General features: G+C 47.6%; 1 protein-coding gene across 1 annotated transcript in view; it reads left to right on the top strand.

Annotated features, from left to right (window-relative positions):
• The window catches only part of CLYBL (citramalyl-CoA lyase), a 285,813-nt gene that overhangs the window by 29,799 nt on the left and 239,861 nt on the right, over positions 1 to 16,153 (top strand). The window lies entirely within an intron of this gene.

Here is a 16,153-nt window from a genome sequence, read left to right as displayed (position 1 = left end):
GTCTGGTAGTCCCCGGGCATTTCAACCTCACTTTCACTTTAATTACTTTCACTGTGTCCAGGAAAACCCAACTGGACTAGAGAAAGCGGTGAAAAGCCTGCAGCCTCCAGGGCAGGCGCACTCTTTCTTTCATTCCCGGCCCATGTCCCATCAAGGAAGCCCGCCGGTTTGCTGGGAGCTCTTCAGGTGACTTCATTTCTCTGAGTCCTGGACATTTCGCTGCCTACATCTGCAGTTCATTTGTTAAGAGCCCTTAATGAGGAACTTCAAACAGTTTAAGTGTCAATTACCCAAAAAGTGAGGTTTTCAAGTTCCAGTAATCTGCCTGTATTGGTCATCGGAGCATGATCCCAGGTGGATGTAATTTAAGACAGATGACATTCCAGAGCTTCAGTTACAAAGAGTTACATGTTTTCAGGGCTCACAAGTTCCCGTTGTCTCTGCACCCACAGGACCCTCTGTCGCAGCGAGGGCCCGGGGCGAGGGCTCCCTCCCACCGCTCGCTGCCTTCTCACTGACACCATGTTGAATCATGAGATCCCAAACTCCCGTGCACACAAGAATCAGAGAACCTCGTAATGATGTACACACCCCAAATTAGGAGCCCGTGCTTTCGGGGAGTCTTCACTGAGGTGCTTTGTCATCAATTCATTTGCAGTAGATGAGGTCAGAAAGGCCCGATTTCTTTCTTATTTCCATTGCCTGATTCTACCCCCACCCCACCCCACCCCAGTGTTCCTTCCTTGGCCTCCATTTTTTTATTACCATAAAACGCCTGAAGAAAGCATTGAACTTGTGGTGTTGAGAATTTTGTCCTCCAGCAAGTAAAACCGGATGCATACAGGATGAATTAGCCTTGCATTGTTTCTGCAAGTCAGTCAGTGGGTGTTACCTCCTCAGTGGTTTGTGCTACAAAGTACTTGTATTATGGCAGCTGGTTTAGTTACCACCACTTCTAAGCCCTGTGGCAAACAAACCTGGAAGATCTTTGGTCTTAAAAATGAAAATGTTTCCGTGTGTGTGTGTGTACTCCCATAAACACTTGAACTTTAAGTTCAGTTGGTTTTTTTGTAAGACTTCTGTATGTAAGGCATTTGGGTAGAATTTTTCTTTGAATTTGAAATTTGAAAAAATAGTTTGGAGTTGTTAGAGTCGGCCACACGGAACTGACTTTGGCATTTGAAAGTGGGTCTGCCTTTTATACTTACTAAAAATGCTAAGAAAGGAAAAAAAAATGCTAAGAAAGGAAGCGCCCCTCCACTAAGCATTTATAGTTTACTGCCTTTGAGAACAGAAGTGGTATTTTTAGTTCTGCCCGGTCCAGAGCTCCACCTACAAAGGAAGTGCTTTGCTGCATATTCGTTGACCTGTACCCATCCATCTCCAAAATCCACCCTCATTGCCAGCCACTGGATTCTGACTCATCGCCCCCTGCAGGACCGAGTAGAATTGCCCCCGTGGACTTCCATGGCAATAACCCTGCATGGGGATAGACGGTCGTTCTCCCTCGGATCGACCTGGTAGTGAACAGCCCATCGCAACCGCGATGGCACCAGGGCTTCCTCGAGCCACCTCTCTCGCCTGCCATAGTTCATTTCCAAAACCAAGCCAATAGTCCTGCAAAGTTAAATATACCTGAACATGTAAATTTTATGGTTGTTTTTTTTCCTGGTATTTACTAGCCTTGTTTTATAAGCTTCTAGGAATTGTTTTCTTTCAAAAGCAGTTCCTCGGTACTGTATTCGGCTTTGCTGCATGTTGTTAAACCTTCTGTAAATGCGCAGGCACTAAGGTGGACCGTTTACAGAACCCGCTGGGGCCTTTTCCCCCTTCCCTATATTGCTGACACAGTCGCCTTTCCAAGAACAGTCATCTTCATGTTGTGAGCACATATACAAGACTGACGTGTAGCGTTTCTGATTGAAATGTGAAAGTAAGCTGTTTCCAGTAGTTAGTCTTCCACATGCAAGATCGACTGATACCAACAAAATGGGAAGCTGCTTCATCAAGAGCCAGGTTCGGTTGTTGACGCAGCTTACAGCTGTGAGGGTCAGATGCAGTTCGTGTCACCTCTCTCTCCAGAGGGCCAACTCTCGCCTTGCTCCTGCTGTCTCGAAGTAACACAGCAGAGGCCGTGGGAGGGAACGTGATCATTTCAACTCGTGAGTGGAAAAGTCCCCTGCACTTGGAAGAACCCGCCAGCCGGTGGGGAAAGAAATGTCCTCATCCTTTCCCTAGTGGCTCCTCACCTGTGAATTCTCACCAGGGCGGTAGTAAAATGGCAGGAGCTCATTTTATGTGAAACCATTAGCAGCCTGAGAACTTGGGACTTGCTGCCTCTCAGGCTTTAAGACACTGGAAGGTGTCTGTTATAAGCACCAAGGGCCCGAGACCAGGCGGAACAGGCTTGTAAACCAACTTTTTAGACTTTAGGCGGTAATCAGTTTGTAATATAGTTTAAAGTCTTAAGTTATCAAAAATCGCAAACGCGCCTCTAAGTGTTGAGGGCAAAGCCCACCAAACACCTGCCCGTAAAGGGCTATAAAGTTTCCAGTGATTTTGTATTCATTATTGCGAGACTGCTTGTTTGGGTGAGTTTTTGCCTACACGTATTGGGGTGCCTGGGGAGGGACAATGTTGTAAATGTAACCAGTTAATAAAGGGGGCTGGATATGCTTGTGCCTCAGTGTCTTCATATGATAACACGACTGTACCAGAAACACCGCAGCAGGGTAGCTTTAAAGGACCCAAACTTAGTTTCTCACAGCCTGGGAAGGTGGACGTCTGAATTTGGGGCTCGGGCTCTGGGGGAAAGGTTCCTTAGCATGGAGAGAAAGTCCTTCTCTTTCAGGCTCTGGAGCCAGGTAGGGCTCCGTTCCTCGGAGACCCTCCCGTGGCATAGATCTTGCCCCGATGGTACTTGTGCCTGGGTGTGTGCACGGCTCCTTGTAACAGCAAAAGTGATTAGGGATAAGACACAGCTGACACAGGATAGGGTCCCTAGTGACTTAATAGGTTACGGTTGGGCTGCTAGCCACAAGGTCAGCAGTTTGAAACCACCCACTACTCCATGAAAGAAAGACGAGGCTTTCTACTCTCGTAAAGAGTTGCCGTCTTGGAAACCCATGGGCACACGTCTACCCTGCCCCCTAGGGTGGCTGTGAGTAGGAATCCACTCTGACAGTGGGTGTAGTTGGTTTGGTTTGGTTCTGAGTTGACTATGATATGGCCTCAGATCACACCAATGGGATTGGGGGTCCAACCCATTTCCAGTGAAACCTCACTGCCATCCAGTCCATGCTGCCTCACCGTGACCCTATGGGACAGGGGAGAACTGCCCCTGTGGGTTTCCAAGCCTGTAACATCTTTCTCCTGAGGAGTGGCTGGTGGTTTCAAACAACTGACCTTGTAGCTAGCAGCCTAACTTGACATCCACTGTCCTGCCAGGACACTTTAATACATAGCCACTAGAAAACAATTGCTTCCCTTAACATGGAGCTTTTAGCTCAAAACAATTACTGTTGTACAGTCCCTGTCTCGGTATCTGTGAGTGGATTTCGGGGCTGAGACAGGTGTGTGGGTAGGCAGGGCTCGTGGGAATGGGAAATCCCTCCCAGCGGCTGTGGTGGGCAGTGGGCTCTCTCTCATGAGATGCAGGGCTCCAAGATATGGAAACGGGATTCAGGTGCTCAGCCACCTGTGTGAATGACACAGCCCCTCCCAGTTGGGCAGCCCAGCACCGGTGTTTTAGCTGCTGACCTCCAAAGGTGGCTTCTTAAACTGAAACCTTGAAGAAATCTGAAAGACAAGCCAAGAGTTTGAGAACATGTTCTGTAGCAAAAATAGTCCACAGAATCTACCTGAGCATAAATCACAGGTCACAAGGCTTTGACTACTGCTGACGATCAATGTGCCATTTTAAAATCTCAGTGACCTAATAAGCCCCCAACCCTTACCCCTCCTGACTACTGCTGGACCTTGCCACGTCCTGTGTGTTCCCGGGATTTTCCCTGGCTGGCCCTTCGGTCTGGTCATGGTACTCAATGATGCCTCCTACCCCAGGGTCCTTGCATCTCTCTCACGGCGCAAGTCTCTGGCTCTGTCCACAGCCCTTCTCAGCACAGTGCTCCTAGGAACATTGCTGTACACGTCTCTGTTTGCGTCTTTTCTCTCTGGCCAGTAGGATGCATTCCTTGTGGTTCTCGCCAGCAACTCAGAAGGATCCCCACAGGGGAAATTGTCAAATATTTTTTTCCCTTCCTCTCAAGACCTGTTTCTCTCCAGAGGGGACAGATGGGATTGGGCTGGAGAGAGAGGGCCCTGTGCCAAGAGACCAGCTTTCGCTGGGAGTCACTGCTGGGCACCACGCCTCAGGGTGCCTGTGTTGAGCCTGAATTCTCTGGAACACTTCCCCCTTCACCAAGGGGGTGGTGTGCTGGTCCTCTCTTGAAGATCGCAAAACGTCCCGGTCCGTGCCGCTTTGCTTGCAGCCAGTGCTTATCCATTTGAAGGCAGACTCTGCACAAATGCACCTGCTTACAGGCTCCACGTAAGGTAAGGCGCCTTCTCCAGCTCTGTGGTCAGAAAGGTTTTGCCCGTTCCCCCGGCTCCCTCTGAGAAGTGCCCAGGCTTGGTTGGCTGTGGCTTCTTAGGTAGCCTGGCTTGCTGCCTCTGTGCTCTGTACACTGTGGGAACAGAGGCCCTAGCTGGAAGTGGGTTGCTTGCAGTGTGCAGAAGGGCTTGGAAACAGGAGACACCAACCCATCTTTGTCTTCCAAAGCAGCTTGGGCAGTTGCTTGTTTTAACGACTAGGTGGCCACTGACGTGGCGCTCTGTGAGAGCAGGTGAGCCATGTGGTCCGTCCCACTCTTTGACACCCTCTCCCCATCTCTGTGCCCCAGGGCTACTTGTAGTACGAAAATGGACGTGGAATTCGCCTGTCCCAGGATGGAAGGCGGTTGGCTAGTCCAGTAGCATCTCTGAAAGGGGTACTGTTTGGGAGAAAAGCATCAGGCTAGTCGGTGCCCAGAGGGTTCTAAAAGTGGAAGCTTCGGAAGCACTGGAAGGGCTAGCAAAGATCGACTTTGCCTCCTTCCCTAAGTGATGCCTGCAGTCGCCCTGAGCGAGAAGCTGCTTGGTAGAGTCTGTCTTATGTCACTAGGACCCCCAAATGAAACCCACAGCCGTCCCTTTGGTTTTGATGTCTCCTGACACCCCCCCCCAGGCTAGCTAGAATGACCCCGTGGGGTTTCTGAGGTGGTCATCTTAACAAAAGCAGACCTCCATCCCGCTCTGCCTCTGAGAGGCTGTGGGTTCGAACCATGAACCCTCTGATTAGCACAGGAGCAACGAACCATTGTGCCTCCGTGCTCCTTCTTACGTGGGTAAAGCTAATGCGTGTGAACACTCCTCTTTATATCCTCTTTTCTTAGTTCATCTTTCTCCTTACTCCACCTGCCCTCGCGGTCCATCTGAGCCCTCTTGTTCCAAACTCCGCTCTGCCCTGTCCTCGGTCCTGGCCTTGTTCTTGGGGGGACAACACACACTGAGCTCTTCCTGTGTGCCAGGCTCTGTGCCTGGGGTGCCTGTCTTACAGAGGAGAAGGCAGGGAGGCCCGGGAACGCTAAGGGACTTCCCCAGATTCGCACACCATTACTGCCTGAAAAATGAGCAGATCTATCTTGGAGGAAGTACAGCCAGAATGCTTCTTGGAAGCGAGGATGGCAAGACTGCGTGTCACTTTGAGCATGTTATCAGGAGAGACCAGTGAAGGGTCCACAACAAAGAGGAAGGCCCTGAATGAGAGGACTCAACATGTAGCTGCAACAGTCAGCTGAAGCGTAGGAGCCGTCCTGAGGCTGGTGCAGGATCAGGCGGTGTTTCCATCTGTGGTCCACCGGGTCACTCTGAGCCCGACGACGCAGCTCCACAGCACCGCACCTGACAACAACAAGAAGGGATGGAGCAGGACTGGGCCCTATTTCTGAACCCTGTTGTGGAAGTGTGGCATTCTCTAGCCCCCGGGCACCTTAGGAAAGGCGGATTTTTTCCCCCTGTTGCCAGAGAAGATACTATTGTAAATTGCTCATAAACTGGGGGCTGATTCACTAAACTGTGGTAAAGACACACCGTAGTAATCATGCAAGCTGTTAAAACGAATACGTTTTCCCTGAATACTGAAGGAGATTGGTATTTCCCCCTCACCCCTGATAACAACCATAAAAATCTACACAAGGTTTACTTTTCAAGTAGTTTGTTTTACGGCCCTGAAGAACAAGCAATGGGGTGAAAGTGGAGGAGAAGCCCCCCCCCCCTTTCGAGCCAGGCTGCAGTGAGTCAGGATGACATGTTGGTGGGTCATGCTCAGATCCACAAGGCTCCAGTGACCCAAAAAACTGAGGTTTTAGAGGGCAAAGTTCGAGGCTGGGAGAGCCAGAAAATTAGGAGAGAAACCCTAGAAGGGAGGAAGGTACAGAGACCTTGAACCCCCAAGTATGCTTGTAAAATGGTGCAACTGATTGACTGCAAAACTGTATGTGGGGCTCTCTGGAAGCCAAAGCAGCAGCAGCTGCCCACTGAAAGCAGAGAGCACAGGCCCAGCTGCTGCCCTCCTCAGGAGATGTTTGATGTTGGTATCAGCCCAGTTAGCTCTCTGATAGGAATGTTCAGAGTCCCAAGTCTCTGGAACATGCCCTTCTACAGTGTCTGGTGTCCAACCCTCTGTCTACCAGACGTATAAAGAAACAGGGAAATGTGTATGTCCTTCAAGGGGGAAGGAAAAGCACTATACTCCTGATGAGCACATTGTTAACAAATAGACTCGGACTTTAGCACATATGTTCTGAGTTCTATTATAATTATGTTACAGAAAGAACTCAATGGAATATATACACCCAATGAATGAACAGATAGACTCTCAGCATGGAAATACCAAAAAAAACCTACACCCCCTGCTGTCGAATAGGGCTGCTCCAGAGGGTTCCCAAGGCTGTACATCTTTGTGGCTGCATGGTGAGTTTGAACTGCCGACCTTGTGTTTAACCACCCAGTGTTTAACCCACTACTCTCTCAGTGCTCCTCAAAAAGAACTTCAACGTTCAGTACATTAACTAAACGGAATATTTTATTGGATGGGTTAATAGAAGACTGGAAACATGGAAAGAGTCTGTGAATTCATAGATAAACCAATAATACACAGTTTGAAGAACAAAGAGAGAACCGATTGAAAAAAATGAGCAGAAGTTCAGAAGACATCAGTACAATATCAAACAGTTTAACAGCCATAATTGTTATTTCAGAAGAAGAAGAATAAAGTGGAGCAGAAAACTATTTGAAGATGCAATAATCATAAACAGCTTTAAATTTTATGTAATACATCAATTCACAGATCATTCAGTAACCCCAAGCCAGTATAAAGTTAAAATACACACACACACACACACACACACACACACACAAGAATCACATAATGGAAACTCAAAAAGAAAGAGAAAATCTTGAAAGCAGTCAAAGAACAAATTGTATAAAGGGAACAATAGAAGCAGGCTTGTCACCAGAGACAATGAAGACGATAAATAAAGTGACGTCTTTAAAGTACTGAAAGGAAAAGTGAACCCAGAATTCGATGTGCAGCAGATCTGCCCTGCTAAAAGGAAGCCAAGGGAGGAATAGGAGATGATAGAGGGAGGGAGGATAGGAGGGGGTGGTGTGAAAAAAAATAACCACATTTCTGTGGGGGTGGGGGGAGATTGAATGAGATAGTGTTACTGATTTTATTTGTTGAGATGGGTTATGCTACATAGGATATGCTTCCTTAAAAAAACAACAAATAAATTTTAAAATATTTTTAAAGAGAGTGAAAGCACACAATCTGAGCCCCTCCCCACCCAGATTCCTTATCCTTGGATCTAAGTCGTGGTCTGAGTGGCTAAAAAAGGAGGCAAAGTAAAACTGAAGTGGCTTTGGAGTCTTTGGTGACATACAAGTTAAAAAAGAGGAAGCCAAAAGAAGGACTTTTATTAGATAAACAAAAATAGGGAGAGTTTTTCATAAGGGAGACAGACTGCACTGTCAGAAACACTAAAGGAAGTTCCGTAAGCTAAAAAGTGGCAACACCAGCTAGGGACTCGAATCCATTAGATGGAGTGACCATCGGCAAGAATGAAGACGAGAAGAAAGCTACCTGTTTTGACAGGAGTGTGGAATAATGGCTTATCTGAGTGTGCTAGATACTGGCCTTCACTTAATCCTCACAACAATCCTGTGAAGTGGGTGGGGTTACTAAACTCGCCTTACAGAGCTCAACCGTGAGGCATGGAGTAACTTGCCCAACGCCACACAACTAACATGACAGGTCTAGGTTTCAAACCCAGCCTTCTGGTCCCAGAGACGCTTGTCAACCACTTTGCTAAACTGTCTCTTAGGATAAACAATTAAACAAACCGAGCAGCATACACCCTGAGTATGATGAAAATACAGACAAAGATCGCACATTGGTTTTTCCAGGAAAGATACACAGGAAACCATTTGGGCCCTGGGGTATGGAGAGGAGACTGAATGTGTTGTTTGTTCCTTTAAGCATCTGAATGTTCTTTTTTTTTTTTTGTCTTTAAGATACGCATTTATCATGTTTTTTTTTAAATAAATTTTGAAATGCCATGGGATAACTGGGAAAAGTAGATATACTTAGCATGAGGTGGTAACATAATTTTCTGTGTCTCCCTTAGAAAGAATGTGACAGAAATACAGAAAGCATAGGTTGGCATTCAGGATTCTGGGTTTCTTTCCTAGCTGGGCTGTTAACCACAAGGTCAGCAGTTCAAATCCACCAGGTGCTCCACAGGAGAGCGATGCGACTCTCGACTCCTATGAAGTGTTCCAGGAGCAGTTCTACCCTGTCCTATGGGGTCATTGTAAGTCGGTGTCACTCAGTGGCAGTGAGTTTGTAGTTTTATCAACCTGACACTGCTTCTTCCAGTGAGAGCTGTGAAGAACGTTAGAGTTCGCTCTCACAGCCTTCTCTCTTACATCTTCTTGCCCGACACCCCAGAGCCCAAGGCTCTGAGTGTCGCCTTGAAATACTTGAGGGAAGCAGCCCGTTCTCTAAATGAGCCCTGCCCTTCCAGGAGCCCGCACAAGCTCCCTTCGTGTCCCTGAAAGTGGAAGACCAGGGCCGGTCGGTGCCTGGGTTCTCACGGGGAATGGCACCATCATTCGCTCCATCAGCCAAGCCAACAGGCACTCACCCTTGACTTAGCCTTTCAGTAACCCTGGAAACGTCAGCAGGCCCTTGCCAGTTGATCTTCACACGTCTGTGTCCTCATCTCCACCCATCCACCCTCCATCTCCTAGGGCAGAAGGGATACCTCCCTGTTCCTTTCAGGATGTGGGTCCCATTTCCTGTTTGTGTAGCACAAGCCCTTCCTTCGTGACCCTGCCACGTGGGCTGCCACATCTCCCATACCTGAGGTGCCCGTCACAACCCTGCACGTGCCCCTGGCCACACTTTCACTCTCCACCACACTTCGAACTTCCACTGGCTTGGCTCATCCGCTTCCTTATCCGCACATTCCTTCCATGCCTTCTTCACACCACCAATTATTCTCATGGTGGAAATACCTAGTCCTAGAATGTTCTAGAGCAGCGGTTCTCAACCTGTGGGCCGCAACCCCTTTGGGAGTCGCACAACCCTTTCACAGGGGTCGCCCAATTCATAACAGTAGCAAAATTAATTATGAAGTAGCAATGAAAATAATTTCATGGTTGTGGGCGCAGGGTCACCACCACATGAGGAACTGTATTACAGGATCGCGGCATTAGGAAGGTTAAGAACCACGGGTCTTTTCCCTACTAGGACCTAGACCGGAACAAGTGGTCCTCTGTCCCCCACCACTCTTGTTACTGTATGTCTCCTGGCCTTGGAGAGGCCACATAGCCTGGTCACAGGAAGAGGACAGAGCCTGGAGTTGAGTAGATGGTGGCTTTCAGTTCTGGTTCTCGCATTGACTGGCAGGGCACGTCACTTAAGCTCACTCAGCTTTAGTTTCCTCAACTGAGTAGCGTGGTTCTCCTACTGTTTTGTTGAGGCAGAAAGAATAAAGATAATAGATTTAAAGTGCTTAGCATGGTACCCGCCATGGCTGTGATTCTTTGTTTGTTTGTTTTGTAATCATTTTATTGGGGGCTCATACAATTCTTACCACAATCCATACATCAATTGTGTAAAGCACACGTGTACATTCATGGCCCTCACCATTCTCAAAACATTTGCTCTCCACTTAAACCCCTGGCATCAGCTCCCCGTGTTTCCCCTTTCCTCCCTGCTCCCCCCTTCCTCATGAACCCTTGATAATTTATAAATTATTATTTTGTCATATTTACACTGTCCAACGTCTCTCTTCACTCACTTTTCTGTTGTCTGTCCCCCAGGGAGGAGGTTAAATGTAGATCCCTGTAATCGGATCTCCTTTTCCACCCCACTCTTCCTCTACCCTCCCAGTATCGCCACTGGTCCTGAAAGGATCATCCACCCTGGATTCCCTGTGTTACCAGTTCCTATCTGTACCAGTGTACATCCTCTGGTCTAGCCAGATTGGGAAGGTAGAGTTGGGATCATGATAGTGGGGTGGTGGAGGGGCAAGCATTTAGGAACTAGAGGAAAGTTGTATGTTTCATCATTGCTTCATTGCACCCTTACTGGCTTGTCTCCTCCCCATGATCCTTCCAAAAGTGCATGTCCAGTTGCCTACAGATAGGCTGTGGGTCCCCACTCTGCACTTCCCCACATTCACAATAATAGGATTTTTTGATCTTTGATGCCTGTTACCTGATCCCTTTGACACCTCGTGAACACACAGACTGGTGTGCTTCTTCCATGTGGGCTTTGTTGCTTCTGAGCTAGATGGCTGTTTATTTGCCTTCAAGCCTTTAAGACTCCAGACACTATATCTTTTGATAGCCGGGCTCCATCAATGACTATGATTCTTATAACACTTTGAGCTTGTATGGCATTCACCTGACCAAATGTCTGTGTCACCCAAGAGACTAGACATTCCTTAAAGCTAGCGGCACTCCATAAGCATTTGTTGAACTAAACTCTTGAAAATAAGTTGGAATTTTTATGACAGTAGACTTATTACCATGAAGAAGTGATTATCATTAACTCTTCATTGGATTTCTTGTAATGTCACAGTCAGAAATTTTATTTGTTTTCATTTGATTCCTCACTTTCTGTTCTCTAATGAGCACAGAATGAGCAATTTAATCTCTCCAAGCAAGACATCACATCTTTCTCTTGCAGAGCGACTGGTGGATTTGAACTGTAGACCTATTTGGCTATCGGCCCAGCACTTAACTACTGCACCACTATGGAGCAGTTCTACTCTGTCCGATGGGGCACTATGCATTGGCACAACTCCGTAGCAATAGCAATGGATTTTGTTCTGTGAAGCAAGATGCCAACCTTACCTATGAAAAATACTCTACCTCACCCTGGCAACAGATCATTTTATATATATAGCTAAATAAGGATCATTCTTTTTTTTTTTTTTACAAAGTCTAACAGTACTTTTAGAAAAATAGTGATTGAAAAAAAAAAAGAAAGAAAAACAGTGATTGAGTGATTGAAGGAAAGATGCTCAAACACAGCCCGTAGTTGGTCTGACTGTATCCTGGCTCAGCTCACAAGGGGCCCACCAGTGATGGGGCTGACTGGCCCTCAAACACATCTTTACCAGAGAGAGTCTACTGGCCAGCCTGAGCTGCTTCCTGGAGCCTCGCGCTCGCTGCCGCCTGCCCCCACCACAGAGCACATTCCTTGTGCAGGGTACTCCGAGATCGCTGCCTTCCCCTCTGGTTTTTGGAGCCAGACAGTTGATTTTAAGAGGCAACGTTTAAAGGAAGGGGTGTTATGTAGTAGCCAATATGGCTAACGCTCAGTGTGCCTTGGATCTTATATTCTTGGCTAGTGCGTGAATAAAACGATGGTTCTAGGGATACCCGAGGCGAGTGGGAACTCTCTGGCTCTGGATTCTCTCCATGCTCTCGCCTAATCCAGTAGCATCACGGGAGCTGTATGGAACACTAGCAAGACAGGTACGGAGACCTGGGCACAGGCTCAGTAATTTAAGCCTTTGGTCCTTGCAAATGCCAGGTGCACGGGGACTGTCAGAGTTGGCAGTGCCTTCCTTCACCTGAACACAGCAGGCTAAAGGAGTCGGCAGTTGGTACGCTACTCCTCTCTTCTCTGCATCCCTGGTGCTCCAGACAGAACCATCCTGAGTGGGGGCTGGAGCAGTGCTGCTGCTGCCCTAGGCCGTCTCTGCCGAGCCGGCTCTGTCCCCAGGCTGTGCGCTTCCTCTCCTGCTGGTGAAATCTAAAAGAGAGAGAAAGTTGACAAGCCAAGGCCAGAAACAAAAATCAAGACCTCGTCCTTTTGGGCTGCAGAGGTGACTATATTTTTAGAACCACAACTTGGTGTATATAATCAGTACATGATTTGAGCACATGTATGGAAGTGAATAATGGACAGAAATTTATTTTAGACATTAGGATTCGCTGGGGAAAACTCAGGCCAGTCATTACTTTTTGAGTAGTTGAAATTTTAGAGCCAACTACTTTATAAACTGTAAATTGTAAGATGTGAAAAAGACTTTAATTAAATAAAATCATCTGCTTGTAATCTCTTTTGAGGGCATGGAATTTTTCCATTAGTTCATTTGGTTGGGGTTTTACTTACGTACAAAGACTGACGTTGAAAGAAAGCACCCATCAACTTAAAGCCATTGTCCATTGTTCATACTGAGACCATCTCAGAGTGGGCAATTGCATACTGACCTCATGTTTCACTTATCACATTAGGGGTTTAGCTCCATTTTGCTAGGAGCTAAAACCATATAACACTATAGATTTTGCATGCTAAGTAAAGTTAAACATGCCCCTAAAAGTTCCACCAGCTTCGCTCTATAAAGGCTGAGAGCATTTTTGACACGCCAAATACCCTTGCGTGTTTTTTTTCAAATCCATATATACTTGCTTTAAATAGTTGGATTAGGTTGAGGATAGCGGGGAAGGCCCTGCGTGCACCGCTGCGCTTTCCCACGCTGTTCTTTTGAGCAGTGGTTGGACGGGAACATGGTGTGGCGGCTCCTTCTCTTTCCCACCCTCTGGTGTGCCGTGCTTCTGACGCGGTGCTCCTGGCTGAGCAGGCTGCAGTATGTCCCAAACACCCCTGCATTACAGATGCAAACATCACCCACCAGGAAAAACTGAGTGTGGCTTTGAAGTACACATACACACACTCACTCACTCACTCACTCACTCACTCACTCACTCACTCACTCACTGATAGAGACGGCTACCCTTGTAAGGGCACACGTACATGTATGTGAGGCGGGAGGTTAAGAAGCCCAACAGTTTAAGCGGTTGATATATTTCCCCCAAATGTTTCCAATTTGGGAGGGGAGGGACATGACAAAAAGTCAGAAGTGCTTCTGTTTTGTTTTGCATTTTCTGTTCTTATAACACAGGCTTTTCATTAGTTGTTCTTATGAACCGTCGCAACCAAATGGCACATGTAGAAAACATTGTAAGTGGTTTCTTTTCCTATTAAGTTTCCTCTGGAAATTCTTGGGCATTCCACCCGGCTGGGAGTCCTTCCTCTGATCACCAATCCAAACCTACGGCCACACATTGTTTGTGATTGATGCAGCTCCAGTGGCCCTCATGAGCTTTTTGCCGAGTTTGTTTTCAGTGCGTAATTAGCCAGTTATAACCTGCAGCTTCATCCAACTGGAGAAAGGTGGGAATCGAGACGAAGCAGCGCTACTTACCCTTTGCTGCTGACACTGGGTTGATCGCCCATGATCCATTCAGCTAAACAAGAAAATTCATTTTGTGTCTTAAAAATAATCTTACAACACAGGAAGGGAAGAAAGTGATGAAATAAAAACTCAAAGGCCAAAGAGTGAACTAGATGCTGCTGAGATTGGTGCATAGTGCTTTTTGAAGAAGGAACCAAAAGGGCAAACATCGTGGACCTGACATTGAAGGGAGGCCCCGCCCCACAAACACATGGATGGGATTGTAAAATAAACAGACCACAAGTAACTCATTACCACCCCACAGGACACGTCTTGAGGAGGACAGCACGCCCCTCCCCACACCCCCACCCTCACCCCAGCAGGACGACCTGTAAGTGATCCAGGTTCTTGGCTATAGAGAGGCTCCTGAGGGAGAGTTGGGAAGAATCGGCCATTTCTATCCACCAGCCATGGACAGGTTTGGGTGGCAAGCCCCACCTCACTCTGCTCCCTCTGACCCTTCAGTACTGCTGTGTGGCTAATAAAAGCCACAGAGGAGCCCAGTCGTTGTGGAGTGGAGCGCATTCTGACTCATGACGGAGTCCATGTACTGGGGGCGGTGCGGGGGCGCTGGCTGTTCAGTGGCTGTTGTTTCAGAGGCAGATGAGGTTGGTCTCTCTCGCGGTGCCTCTGTCTGGCCTCTCACCTCTAGCGTGTCCAGTAGTAGCTGTTTGCACCCACCAGGATGCCCTGTGCTGAGGATGGCCCTGGCTTGCTGTGACTGCCCAGTCCCTGTCAGCCCAAACCAGGTGTGGCTGGCAGGCCTTGGCTGGGCTCTGAATAGACGGGGTGTAAAAACAAGGCCATTGGCTCATTTCTAGTGTTTCAGCAGGCACAGCGCCAGCAGTGGACTCAGGGGAGTTCTTTTTTGGGGTGCTGGGCAGAAGGGTATTTTTGAGGTGCTTATTGACCTGGAATCAATCACCAGTCAGTCTTTTGCTTTGAATCGCTTGGCTTTTCTAGAAAGAAAAAGCAGTAAGTCCATGCCAAGAGGTTAGAAGGCCCTGGGGCTTCAGTTTCCATCTTGCTTCTAGAGCTGACTCATCACACACACACACACACACACACACACACACACACACACAAGGGAAACTGATTGCCATCAAGTCAATTTCGATTCACAGCAACCAGATATATCTAGAGAGCCCCGATTATTCGTTGGGCTGCTAACTGCAGCACCAGCAGTTCGAAATCACCAGTCACTCCATGGGGCAAAGATGAGGCATCTGTTCCTGTGGAGTTCCAGTCTCTGAAACACAGAGGGGCAGTTCCACCCTGTCCTACAGGGTCCCTATGAGCGGACCCCTGGCGGACAGTGATGACATGCTTTCACGACGAGCCATAGCTCCTCAGAGCGTGGCCCTGGTGATAAAAGCCCACGTTTCATGGGAATGAAGCCATTTATTCTGAATATCCAGACTCTTTTTTTCCCTCTTTGAAAATGTCCAGTTCTTCGGACTTCTCATCAGCATGATTTGCTGTCTGTCTGCACGATCTAGTTATCTACAGGTAGTGGGGAGGGCCGAACACCAGGCAGAAAGGGAGCAGGAGTTCACGTCAGCAGTTGGAAGCCCACACCCAGGGACATGTGTGTTCCTGAGACATTTTCAGGAATTGTCTCCATTTTATCTCTTTATTCATGATGACATTAAGATCGAGGCCCGTGGTATTGGAAGTCGCGGGTCCCTCTCTGGGCAGCCACCACTCACGGCCCTCTGCCTCAGTGTGGATCGGTCAGAGCCATGTTGGTGCAGTGGTTACATGTTGGACTGCTAATCACAGGATCAGCGGTCTGAAACCACCAGCAGCTCGGGGTGGGGGTGGGGGGCTCCTAAAGACTTAGAGTCTTAGGAACCCACAGGGGCAGTTCTACCTTGTCCTGCAGGGTCACTATGAGTCAGAAACAATCAGTGGTATTAAATGTGGGGGTTGTTTGGTTTTTTTTTTGGGGGGGGGTTGTGTTTGGACATGCAGGGCAATGGTGTTTGAAAATTTTGTAAATTAATTTATTGGGTCATGACAAACATTTGGAAAAGTGCCCTACAGCAGAATGAAAACCATTCTGAGTATTGTCTTGTGAAGCTTTTGTTTCATTTATCTATGGGGTATGTGTGTATATTTATGGGGACTTGACATAAAATCTATTTCTTACTGTAGGTGGCAGTACAAAACAAAGCCAAAAAAAAAAAAAACAACTTAAAAAAATGCTGCCATTTGGGAATTTATGATCCAGACAGATGGCTTTATCTGTGGGGATGTGGAGATTACTAAGCTCCTAACAGTGACCAGGACGT

Source organism: Tenrec ecaudatus, chromosome 11 (genome assembly GCF_050624435.1).
Source record: "Tenrec ecaudatus isolate mTenEca1 chromosome 11, mTenEca1.hap1, whole genome shotgun sequence".
Lineage (NCBI taxonomy): Eukaryota > Metazoa > Chordata > Mammalia > Afrosoricida > Tenrecidae > Tenrec > Tenrec ecaudatus.
This window is presented reverse-complemented; position numbering and strand designations above follow the sequence as displayed.